Raw genomic sequence first — 14,056 nt, 5'->3', positions numbered from 1 at the left:
TGAGGTATTAGAGTGAACCATACCCAACAATATTTGTCACATATGCGTGTGCTCACAATCGATGCAGATCAAAATTAGTCTTAGTGGCTATGCTTTGAAATTCAAAACCACAATTGCATTGTTGTAATAAATTTATTCATGGCATTTCTTTATTCTTCTACCCTACTCCACCCTAAGAAGCGGAAGGCTCCACTTTAAGTATAGGAGGATTTCATGTGTAACCATGTGCGCAATAAGAGGATAATCATATTCATGTTCAAATTTAGAAAGTATATGCGAGAAAATACTAGAGCATGAGGTGCCACCTACATTAACTAATGCGATGCTACAAATTGTTGAATGATAAGGGAGGGATGAATATTGACACTCATCTGAAACAAAGATTATATGGGATTCATATACTCTTGGTTATTTCATTAATGGGAAACATCTCGTGCATCATGCAAATCCTCCAATTTTCTTTGTTCACCCTCTAAAGTGTAGGCTGGATCAAGTTGGTATTGTTCAATCTCTACTTCTAATGTCTTCTCCTCATTAAGAATGATCCATAGCTTCTCAGTCTCCCTAGGAAGATCTTCTTGTTCTTCATGATTCTCTTCTTCTAAAGGAGTAGACCGATTTCTAATTGATCCAAATATGTGTTCTTTCTATGAAGCATAGACCCCAGGCTCTGTCGTAATTCGAGATAGTTATTTGAATAACATCAGACTTCCTCACATTTTCCTGCTAGTTGGAAAGTCTTGTTAGCACCTGGATTGAGAGTAGGGGGTTCATTTAGCACCTAAACAATTCAAAAGATCGGTTGCAGTAAAAATAAAAAACCAAGATTTAAAACTAAGGAAATCACACATGCAGAAATTAAATAACCCTTATTGTAGAAAAAAAGTAACACATTTTGCAGTAAAAGAAATTTCTCATTAAAAACTTAATTGCATTAAATCGAGCATCACACTTTGTATAAAGAAAAACTACTCATAAAAAATAAGTTATAGTAAAAGAAATAAATCAGGGATCACACTTTACATTAAAGGAAATCACTCATTTGTAGAAAGGAAAACCTAGCTTGTGAGCTCTCTTAGAATGTCGTCCAGTATGCTTCAACAAGATAGGGGAATCTTGTTAATCTAGAAATTCAATTGCGAATGAAAGGGAAAATCATGACAAATTGTTGAAGCCTTATCCTACAACTTCTCCCCAACAACGATGTAAAAATGCTGGGTGGTATAAATGCAATATCTACACCAACATTTAATTTATCAATTTGGGTAACCAAACTTAGAGGTGTAGCACAATATATGCCAGAATATGACCTCGGGGTTCTGTCAAATAAAACTAGGCTTTTGCAAGAAATTAAAACGAATCATCATTGAGGAAAAAGGAAAAAAAACTTTTCGAAAGTAAAATAAACACACTCTCGGAATCTACTCCTGACTCCTCTTGTGGGTTGAGTTGACTCCTACTGTAAGTCTTCCTTAGTTGTCCAAGGGGCAAGGGAATGTAGGCCCCATTCAAAAGAAAGTGATTCAAGAAATAAAGAATGCAAAAACCTCTTAGAAGATTACTGCTATGTTGTAAAGATGAAAAGCATGAAATAAAACATAATTCAACTTCTTTCCAATTAATATAATGAAATCATTCAAATTTTTTCAAAGAGATCTAAATTATACTGCTTCTCTAGAAATGATTCAATATTCAAGTTTAAGGAAAGTGTGCATTTGTCTTTGTTGCAAGTTTTCCTTCCCAGCATGAGTCATCGTTTTTGCATTGGAACAATGTTCCTGCACTGGAACAATGTTCCTGCACTAGAACAATGTTCTTGTACCATAAGTATGTTTTGTTCTTGCACTTAGTTTATTAGCCTGAAGCAATAGTTAATTATAATGAAGGGATATAGCTTTTTAACCTTAAAAAATTCCAATAATTCTTGTGAGTAATTCACTTTTCCAAATAAAATAATATGATAATCTTTCCTTATGTTGATCTTGGAATTTAATTATTAAAATTTCAAGAATGAATGTTATTCTTCAAAATGCACGAATCAGTTTCACATTTAAAATAATAGTGTTAAGGAAATAATGAATAAACAAATGGTATATGATAAATCAAAATTCTCTAATAATCCATTATATCCTTCAGTCATAAAAATTCTTAATGATATCATTAACTTCAAATGTCTAGAGAAATGGAATGAAATCAAAAATAAAATGGTTGAAAAGAAGAGCTGTGAAATGAAATTCAAGAGCTATCTTAAATCACACTCTTACTATGCAAAACAAAATGTAGCAAAGGAAATCCTAACAGGTATGGGACAATGAACTAGCTGGTGGGCCAAAACCATCCAGCTCATTACCCTTGCAACAAGTCAATTACAACACCAGAAGATTTAGAAAGAAAACTCAAAATATAAATCGAATGCCATAATATATCAATTATGAAGTCTTGTTACATAATTAATCAAAATTTTGTGTTGTGCTCCAGTAGTCCCCTCCAAGGATCATCCCACTGGGCATGCAAGCTCCTCCCTTTCCTGCACAATGTTATTGATCCCCTACGCTACAAAGAATGTGATTTACAATTTACAATCTACCATCTCCAATGCCTACGTAACTCCTCTCTTTTATATTATTTTTACATTATAGTTTTCTTAGAAAATGGCATGGGGATTGAATATCAATTGATTCTCATAAATATAATATCATCACAACTATTTCCCTATTGAAAGAATGAATATTTGATACGAATTTTCCAAATCTAGGCATTTTCTAGAATTATGGAAAATTTTTCTATTTTTAAGGCTACCTCCAAAGAACTCTTGGTATCCCTCAAATCGTTGCGAATTTTAGAAACCTGTTTGAGGCTTATTGAATTTTATATACTAGGACCAAAAATGATGTTCCAAAATTTCTTTATTCTCCATCATGTGCATGTAAATCGAGGAGGAATTTGGTATTCTAGAAGTTGCTATGAATTCAAGGTTGAAGTATTAATTATTCCCTAAATATAAGTTTGTATGACCTAGTTGTATCTTGACTCATGTGGAAGTGTTCAAATTTTTTTTTTGAACAAAATCCTCTTTCATATTTTCCTATAAATGTGGCAATGTCTAAAAGCCCCAAATTGGTGTAGGAATGTAGCTGTAGAGCTATATTTGTGCACGAATTCTATGTGTGGTGCAGGAATGTTTTATAATATAGGAAGGTGAACTCAAGACCAAGGCTTGTTGGCATATGCATAAAAACATCATCAACTTAGTTTCAAATAGTAGTTTGAGAAGAATCTTGTACTGCAATGGATGTAGCAATTTCTTGTTACATCTACAAGCAAGTAAATGGTAAGCACAACCTCTCCTAGGGAATGTCAAGGTCCATGCCAAGCTGTCAGAGCTAGCAACATTAGTATCTATGCACTGCTGGTATAGGAACTGCTAGTGCAGGAACTGTTGGTACACGAACTATTGGTGCAAGAACTATTGGTACATGGACTGTTGGTACAGGAATTGATGGTGGATGTGTTGTTGGTACTTGCCACAAAAGAGCCTAACATTAATGACATTTTCACATTAAATACTCTTCAAGTTCACAAAACAATAACAGTTAATATGTCAACAACTGTCAGCTCTAAATTCCTCTAAATAATAACTTAATAATTCATAAAAAGAATAATAATGATTATAAACACTTAGTATAGGCATAAAATCATTCAGTAAAATCATGAAAATCTGGACAAAATGGAGGCTCAACACTGGTCAATGTTCTACCTATAACAATTTAGGACAAAATAAAAATAATTTTCCATCCTTTTTTATTACATCCATAGGTATCATTTTCAATTTCATCCCACATTGCTAAAGACTATGCTAATTTCCTTATAATTAACTCTACATCCAATCATTAAATTATCTCATAAGAATTTTTCCTTTTGAATAACAACTTTGTACAATCATAAAATTAAATAACAATTTACTTATCTAGATTTTTTTGGAAATTGTGTCAAAGGCTTTGACATTGCTCCAAGCTTGTGAACTACCTTTATGGCTAGTTCTCCTTGAGGCCCAATCTTTTCTATTAGATAAACAATTCAGAAATAATTTTCAAGAATTCACCTCTTGCAATATTTTAGCATTGTCTTGCAAAAATATTCTAGGTTCAACCAATATTTCTATCCCATTGGTTATATTACCAAAACAAAATTGTCTTTCTTTGCCACAATGCTCCTCTACAGATTGTACCCCATGACACTTATGTCTAGTGATGAAAAATTTGGTACTCTCTTCTTCTTCTTTCCCCAAAATTCTCCTCAATTCTGGAAAAATGAGGATTTTTCCCTTTCTTGTCGTTGCCCCACTAGGTATCACCATTTTCCTGATGGTTAATAGTTAAATATTACATGAAAAATAATGCAGCAAAGCTAAATCTTTACACAATTCGCATGTGGACATGTGCGTTATGGGCCCATGTATACATTAGAAGCATTTCAATTAGTGGAATCTCCACCAACAATCGACCCTGCTCGATCCAATGGATATCAAATTGTCCGCTCACCAACTACCCCAGACGATCACCACCGTTGATGTGACCCATCCAACTGAATGACTATCGCGCAATCTCTTGTGAATTCTTGCACAACCAATATCAGATCGAGAGCATGCAAGAAAAGTGGTTTTCTCATGCTACGTGTCACCCACTTAGGCTAATTTCCAAATTTTAGAAATACCATTTACCATATTTTAAAGACCGCTCCATCCTTCTGCTAACACATGGTTTTGATCTCCTCCATTCCTCTTCTATAGATATTATCTGTCGATGTATTCTCAAGTCCAGTGGATTTCTCATTCACTTGTTAGTGGAATTCACATTGCAACACAAATTTATCTCTGGCATACTTGATTAAGGTGAAGTTCATAGGAACTTTGTCCCTTACACTCGCACACACAATTTACCAGTTTACAGTAAAGAATATATAGGTAAACAATACATAGACGCACAAAATCCAGACTTCACCTAGATGTATAATAATACGCATATTTCAATTATAAACAGAACTTGATTACAGGCTAAGGCCTCATGGCCTGAGTCCCAAATTACCTTGTGGCTACACTGCATACTCTATCTATCCCTTTCACACAACATAGACTCTCTTATATAGGAGATTACAAAGGGAGGAATTGTTTAATATCCATGAACTTCTCCCACAATCGCTCTATCAAACCCCTAAATCTCTCTATTCTCATGCATGGAATATAGTTACATTTAATCAAGCCTTCTAGAGACTTATCAATTCCATCAATTTAGCTTTGTTTAAACAAAATTTTCCCCAATTTATAATGATTTTCCACGTTTCCCCTTTCACAGCTTTGAATTTAAATTTTAATTAAGCTTGGTCAGATGCTCCAACATCAATAACCGTTACACATTTTCAAAGATGTTAACGCATCAAAATATTTTATTTTCCCATTAATTAACATAAAATATATACATCAACATACCATATCACTAGTTTTTTAGTTTATAGCCAATAACTAATGCAAAATCATAAAGTAATTTTCCATGACTGTTACATATTCCCTCCCCTTAAAATGGACAATGTCGTTAGTGTTTAAGATTAAATTATTTTTTGGAAAAAGCATAGGAAATGAATCCATCATTTCATCTTACATTTCCCAAGTGACCCCCTTAGGCCCAAATTACTTCCATTGCACTTTATCCTAGGCAATGTTTCTATTTCAAAGAGTAGTATCGTTGTGATCCAAAACTTGTAGAGGCTCAAACTACACTTATCCTTCCGTTTCAACATGCATAACATGCCAATAAATTATATGAGTATTTTCAAGTATATATTTCTTCAAAAGAGACACATGAAATCTAATATGAATTCTAATATGAAATGGTAATGCTATTTGGTAGGAAAATGGCCCTACCCTGGCTAGTATCTTGAATGGTTGGCAAAACTAGGGAGCCAATTTAGAATAACTTCCAAACTTCAAAGAAATCCTTTTTTGTCGTACTTTCAAATAAAAATATTTACCCACTTGGAACTATTTATGGGTTCCTTTCAAATCAACATAGCTTTCTCATTTATCCTATGGAACTTTCATATTTTTCTTGATTTTTCTTAATAGTTGTTCCATTTCATACAAAAAATATAGCCCTAACATTAGTCTATCCTTAGGTCAACTCAAAATTAGAGGAAAATGACACTTCCTCCACTACATAACCTTAAACAAAATCATCTTAACTGATTACTAATAACTATTGTTAGAGACAAACTCTAGTAAATGAAGATAGTCTTCCGAGTTTGTAGGTTGGTTCATCACATACATGTGTAGCATGTCCTCAAGAATCTTATTAGACCTTTCAGTTTGTTGATTAGTATGTGGATGGTACTTAGTGCTAAAAATTAGTTGTGTTCGCATCCCATCAAAGAATGGCCTCCAAAACATTGAGCTGAATTTTAGATCTTTATCCAATATAATCATCTTTGGAATACCATGATGTATCAAAAATTCCTTCATCAAGATTTCATCAACCTATGCAACTCTATATTTTCATTTCACATGGATGAAATGGAATCATTGGGTATTTTTTATATTACTAAGATAATAGAGTCATGTTGCTTCCAATTTCAAGGTTATCAAGTGATAAAATTCAAATAGATCATCTCCCATTTCCACTCTGGTATAGGTAGAGGGTTTAGTAACCTAGTTGGGTGTTGGGGGTTTATCTTCACCTATTGGAATTCTTTACATGTTGTTAGGTATTAAAGACTTCCTTTTTCATCCTTCGAAAGAAAAAATATTTTTAAGGGATGTAATCATTCTTTGATATCTCGGGTGGCTTGAAAAGGGTATCTTATCATGTTGATCTAATATTAGTATTTTAATATTTTATTTATATGGAATATAAAGTATGTTTTTAATATTTCCATATTGAGACCCCAATTGGCTAGAGGATGAAGATGGTGTTTCTAAGAAATACCTAAGGGCTAGGGTGCAGGAATTATTTTTTGAAAATTCCTAGAGGATTTCTTGAAGTTTTATTACTATAGCTTTATTTTAATGTCGGTTGTGGAATCTCTATTTTGGGGTCAGACCACAGTGTTTGATTATGTGATGTGGAGATATTTTGTCTCTAGACTCCATGTTCACTTGAATAAATGCATGTTTCTTGGTGGATGGAGGTGGGAGGACCTCTCGAGTCCCAAACTATATTAACAGTGATTTTAATCCCAAAAGAAAAATATGCCTCAACTTCTGTAATTTGGGTTGGGGGTGAAAATTGCAAGTGAGAATTTGGTTGCAAGAGATAGCTATTGTTTGAGATCGAGTTTCTCATAAGCTTTCAACATAGGTTTTCCTTATAAGGAGAAACTAATGCTTCTTTAAATTGCATCAACAGAACCAATCTTACATTTAATTATCAATCCAAGTAGACTTAATTTTTTACAAGGCTATCACACAAAATCTATGCTAAGGAAAATGATGACTAGTATAAAATAATCTCAACCAAAATCCATTGCACACTCACTAAAAATATCATCAAAGCTTTTACACACTCCACACAAAGTACACATAAGTAAATATTGTTGAATAATCTACTTTGTCACTCAACCATTATCACAATACTCCTCAAAACCATCATGCATTCATTATGCACACATAAAAATAAAATGAAATACAAATTATAACCACAAAGAAAATAAGTGACTTTGACACTAATATGAAGGACTAGTCTAGGAAATGAGTTTCCACATTAGACATGGGTCGGTGAAGACCTCGGGTTTGCATCAACATTTGTAGGTTCACTTGGCAGCAGCTATTGACAACAACTACCTTATATGTTGAAGTTCATCACAACAGCATCCTATATGTTGGCACCCGAGTTTCATGCAATACCATTTGTTCAACTCTTTGACTTGGTACCTTTTGGATCAGCTTTATGACTTTAGTGATCATTTTTCTACTTCAACATCATTGATTAGTTCTTTATATGTGATATTGTGACATGTACTTCTATGGATATGATCAGATGATCCATTACATATTTTCAGTTCTTTTATACTTGTATACATATTGGGTCCGATTTTTTATTTGATATGCGGACATGATTTATTATCTCTAAGCATGGGTATGCCTGCCTCGGACAACAACTTTCTTTCTAAGCTCTTCCACTGGCCTAGCAAGCTGAAATCCGGTGAACTCCTATCAGGTCCTCGCATGATTCTTTCTATACTCTTAATCCATTTCGGCCATCATGTACTGTTTCTACACTCATATATAAGGGGGAATATATTATAGCATAATTTACCATCCTTGGTATATTTGATGCTATATGATATGGCATAGGGCAACCCTTCCCTACCAGACTTGTTCCATTTTCTAAAAAACAATTTTTTAAATCCCATATGTGATTTCTCCCTATATAAACCAGTGCGCACGCAGGTCAATCTATACCCAACCTGTGAATATATGTTAAAACATTAAAAAATATATAATCTCCCTTCATTCGGGCAGGGTTTACGAGTTTGACCTGATACCAACTACTATATCCCGTGGCGCAACTCTTTCCCAATCGAAAAAATTAATTTGGATAAGTATGAATACATCTCCATGGGAAGGCCTAAAGTAAGAGAAAGGATTAGATATTGATATTATAGTTTATTACATCCCTGCTCAAGTCTAAAGATATCCATGTGCATTCTGCACTCCCAAATCATAGGAAGCCCATATTTCCTACTTGAGATGTTCATCATCCTTTCATGACATACTTGTGTATACTTATGGAGGAGGATTGATCAGGCCTAGGTAGGACGGATCTAGAGGATGATTTCGTTTGGAGCCAGTGGACAACTCATGTTTTATTTCTTTTGTTCTTTCTTTACATTGCATTAATAAACATGCATTATCTTGTTCTTTGATAATTATGGTCTTTATGCATTAATTTATGTCATGATTTTCTTATAAAATCTCACATTAATTATTATTTTCTTACATGCTTATATGATCTAATTAACCTTGATATCATGAACATGCTTTTCAGCTATTGTTTGTGTATATGATTTGCCTTGAATGAATCACAGCTCTTAAAGCACAAGGAAGAAGAAGGGGTTTTGAACCCTATGGAATGACTTGAAAGGGAGGACCTATGGGCAAGACCTTCTGCACTAAATTTAATTATTTAAGTATTAGGATTACCTTTTTGTGTGTCTATTTATGTTGTATTCCCTCTTCTCTATTGTGGTTCCAAACCTAAGTACATAGTGTGATTCTACCCATAACAAGTAGAAGTAACAAGAATCACATAACTGAGAAGAATTTACATAATTAAGTATTCTACTCTAACTAACCACTGATCCCTGTTGAGAAGGAGGACCCTTCCTCCTCAACAGGGTTTGGTGCACTAAGAGGCACACGGGCTACTAAAAGGAAATTATTGAACCACAATGTTGATATTTCAAATTAATAAAAGTATGAAGATTACAAATATTTGGTGTTTTCCCTATTCCAATCGTATTCCTTGATCTTCTCTCCTTCACCATCCCTCACAGGAGAATTATATTCTCTTATATATATCTAAATCACAATGAGAAGATGATCATGATAATATTTTGATTCTCATGTGATCTTAAAATAGAAAGATATCTTAACAGTTACACAATGATCTTCGTGGAAAGTTTGAAACTAGAGCAATCTCTTTCAATTACAAATGAAGTTACAAAAATATCAACCAAATGATTTGTATGCTCAATAAATATTTTTGAGTATTGAATTGTTGCCTTTGACTTATAGATGCTCCTGGATATGGTTTAATTAGTAAAGTCAACATGTGCTTAAACAAACTATTGGTGAAAGAAAAACAACTCATGGATATTTTAATCTGAATTGGTAGAGGAACTAAAATGTAATCTTGTAACATCAAGCTTCGATAGAACATTCAAATCTCAAACAACCCATATATTAGCTTTGTGATAAAAATTATCTTGTCACAATAGTTCTAATGTCAAATTATAAGTATAATTGGAATAAGACATTGACAAGTGAAAAAGTACATATGTAAGTGAATAAGGGCTACCACAGTACTAAGATATGGTTATGTTGGTCAAAAAAGAAATAAAAGAAATAGGAAAATAAGCAGGAAATATATGACAATTTTGTGATCCAACATTCCTCATGCTTTCAATGAAAATTAATATTTCTTTATAAATTTGTATGTTCACTAATGCCATGGTCGTATGAAGCAAGGCTTATATCTTATTTCTTACATGAGATTATTGGTATGATTTTGATATTGTTTAAAAGGTACTAGGATAATGCGATGAATTTACAAACTAATGAGTTGATTTATTGACAATACTCTACCAAGATTATAATTCAATAATCTGTGTGTTAGTTACTTTTTTTTTACAACAATTGGCATGAATATTCTTTAATAGTAGCGATGTCATACCTCTTACTTTTTGAATTTTTTTACTACCATTTTGCATGTTTATAAATATAGGTTGTTAAGTATAATCCACATGAGAAGGTGAATGAGTTATTTCATGATATTAATGGTTCTATACCAACATCCTAGATTCAGGGATTATTTCATTCAGTTGGTGTTGAGTTGCATTAGTTGAAGTGATTTCTCAGTAGTGTTAAGGGATATTTTATAATTATTTATAATATATTTTGATTCAAAATTTAAATTATTGATTCATAATGGTTTAGATGAAATGATTTACAATCCCTTATAAATTGTTCATGTTCAAACATAGCTATGTAATCGTGTAGTTAAGAGGACGTTGAGCCAAAGAGAGAAGCTTTTCGACTTTGTTAATGAGCTATTCTAGCTCATTGTACCTTTTGGAAGAAATGCACTTGAAATTAATATTCATTTCATCTCATTCTTATGATTTATTTTTTCCAAGTTTTTTCCTAAAAATTCTATGGATTCATTGGAAAACAAGTTCTCGTAGTAGTGCTTGAAAATCCTTAGAAGTAACAAAAATCATAGCATTGTCAAATTTCTATAAATACGTATAAATTTAAGTTCAAATTGAAATTCTAGTTAGTATATCGACCAAGTCGTAGATCAAGAGGTCAACAAAAAATGTTATACCTATGAAAAGATTCACCCCAACCTACGAAGATTCAACCTAGTAGTCTGTGACCCACTTGTATATATTACTTCAATCAATTATAAAGATATGAAATTAACCTAATATTTAAGAAAAATTTATGTTTCTTTCTCTTTCTAGGAAAAATTGAGTGCACTCAAAAATAAAATATCACCATGGCCTTTTAAAAGGGGAATATTATAAGCAAGAACATAAGAGTCTGTTGAATTCACAAATTAGGGTTTTTTATAGAATCAATGAGCTATATATTCCTTAGTTTAGGATTTATATTCATCGCATCTATCATGATTGTATGGTGGTGTGATGACACTCGAGGAAACTATGGAATGGGAAATATCAGGTTGTGCACCCATTGGTGGCATGAAAGTATGCGGCCTAAAAAATCCTTATAAGCCTTAATCTCATCTTCACTAGAAAAAAAAGGAAAAAACCTAGTTATCACCAATCATTTTCATGTCATGTCAAACTTAGACCCATCCTCCTTGGCTTTGCCTAAACTAGGATGAAAGTGCTTCAATTTCTATACGAAGAGATGATAGGAGAAGAGAACTTGCAAAAAATGTATTTCAATCGAGCAAAATATGTTGCTTCATTACTAGGAAAATCATTATGTCATGATTAAGACAAAAAAAAGATGCATTATTTAATATAAATAAAAATAGAAAAAGGATAAGTTGAGACAAATTTGTTATTTCATTTCAATTTAATGCCTTAAAACCCTCCTTTTTCTAGTAGTGTGTGTTAACCAAAGCCATCATAATGGTATAGAGAATCAAAGGTGTCTTCAAATGTGAAGGAGCCCAAATGTAAATGATGCTCATCATTAGGAACCACTTTCTTTGAAAGTTAATAGCCCAAACACACTTCCACCCATGTATCATGTTACCTTGGAAATGAATAATAGCCCACTAGTTACAATGAAAATAGAGTATGGAACTCAAATCATTGTGGGAACAAAGAAAGAAGAGGGAATCCTGTAGGGTTGATATATACTTAGGGCTTGAAATTTAACATATATATTTAACCTGATATTACAAAAAAAGAGTTTGAGAGGTATGATAATCAGTGGCAAGTCACTCCATAGTCTATGATTTGAAATTATAAAAACTATTTAATATACATTACTAAAGTCAAAGTCTGATAAGTGTGACAAACAATGGCAAGTTAATTTAGAAGCCAAAAGATAGAAGTCGATAAACCAGGATTGAAAATTTCTAATATAAATGCAGAGGTACAAAATTGAAATCTATTTTTATCTTCTCGTGATAGGCACTTGAGAGATTTTATGGACCTTACATTGCCTCAAACATGCACCATCCTTCACACACATGCTAAAATTCCTATAAAGGAAACAAATGATAGTTACAAACACAAATGAGTTAGCAGATGGACATTTATTTTTTGTGCGACTTAAAAGAATTCATCGTCAAATGGTAATGGAAGGGAAAAGGTCCAGAAGGTTCTTACCACATATGTTTCCTTACACCATTTAGAAGTCCTTGTTATGAGCTACTTATAGATACAACAACAAAAAAAAACAATTGTAGAGTATAAATTTCGACATGAGTTATCTACTGAGAAGATTCATGGAAGTTACAAAGCACTTATAAGATATAAAAATTAATGAGGTACTCATTAGATCAATAAAAAATAGGTTAAGGAGAAAGCTTGAACAGATTCTCTATTGCATGCAAATCTAGGTGATGTTTCTTCCTCTAAAATCATGGCAAGGTTCGACACTGATAGATGTGTTAGCAATATAGTGAATGTAATCCATGCTACAAAAACCCAGGGAAATGATCCCCAAATTAGAAAATTATTGAGAATAAAATTATTTTTTCCAAATACCCATATTATTGGTGTCAAATTGAATGATTCCACATAAAATACCATCTAATATTGTTCCAAGATTATAACTAAGAGCTACACTAAAAAATAAATCCTAAAGGCCGAATGAATGTAATATATCTATAAATATATGCATCTATCTAGCCATTTATTTGTAAACATAGAGAAAGTAACCAAGAAAACTTCTGAGGTTCTTGAAAGTGTTTTTTGTTCCATATTATTATTCACTTTTGTGAGATTAAATTCAAACTTGCAAATGGAATAGTACTTAGAGAGTGATGAAGCAATTAATTAAAATGCATACAAATTACATGAGAATCTCTAGCTATAACTCTAAGCTTGTTTCATTTCATGGATAGAAAAAATAGTTTGAACATAAATTTCTTGAAGGGGACATCATAGTTTAATGTGAAAATGGGTAAGAAACAGAGAAAAGGAAGTGCTTGTATTTGTTTTTCCTAATGGTCGAAATGGCAATTAGTGATTATGACGTAAGCAACTCTAAGTCTTGATAGAATGAAAAAAAAGGGTAGGAATAAGGATTCCTAATATCCAGAGAAATGGTAGTGTCATATTGAATGTAAAATACATTCACAATACTATCCATTTGTGCGTACTTTGAATTTTTTTAGCTAACGTCGCCACTCCTGAACTTCCTGAAAAAATTTAATATGCAAATATCTACACAAAAACATAACGTGTTATTCTCATTAATAATCTACACATTGCAGTGAGCTAATAGATATTGTTGTATAAACAAAGCCACATATATTAAGAATTTGGGGAAAGATGAAGAATATAAAAAAAAATTCCATGAAAATGAGCAATGAGACAAAGATGGGATCAATAAATGGAACAAAGTCCAAGTCTTTTCTTAAATACAATGACAGAAAACTAATGATAGACAAGGTGAATGACTAAAAGTTCAATTTTTTTTCTGAAAATATCCTACACTATGTAGTTTATTGGTTTATAAACTAAAATGGTAAACAAGATCATTTAATGGTGTTCTAATGAAACACTTCATTTTTGGATGATGTTTCCAAATTCTAAATACCCATATCTTAAAAATTGTCCAATTAATGACAAGGTA

The sequence above is a fragment of the Pinus tabuliformis genome, chromosome 2_1 (assembly GCF_031772625.1).
Source record: "Pinus tabuliformis cultivar Carrire ecotype Pingquan chromosome 2_1, CPIR1, whole genome shotgun sequence".
NCBI classification, from domain to species: domain Eukaryota; kingdom Viridiplantae; phylum Streptophyta; class Pinopsida; order Pinales; family Pinaceae; genus Pinus; species Pinus tabuliformis.
This window is presented reverse-complemented; position numbering follows the sequence as displayed.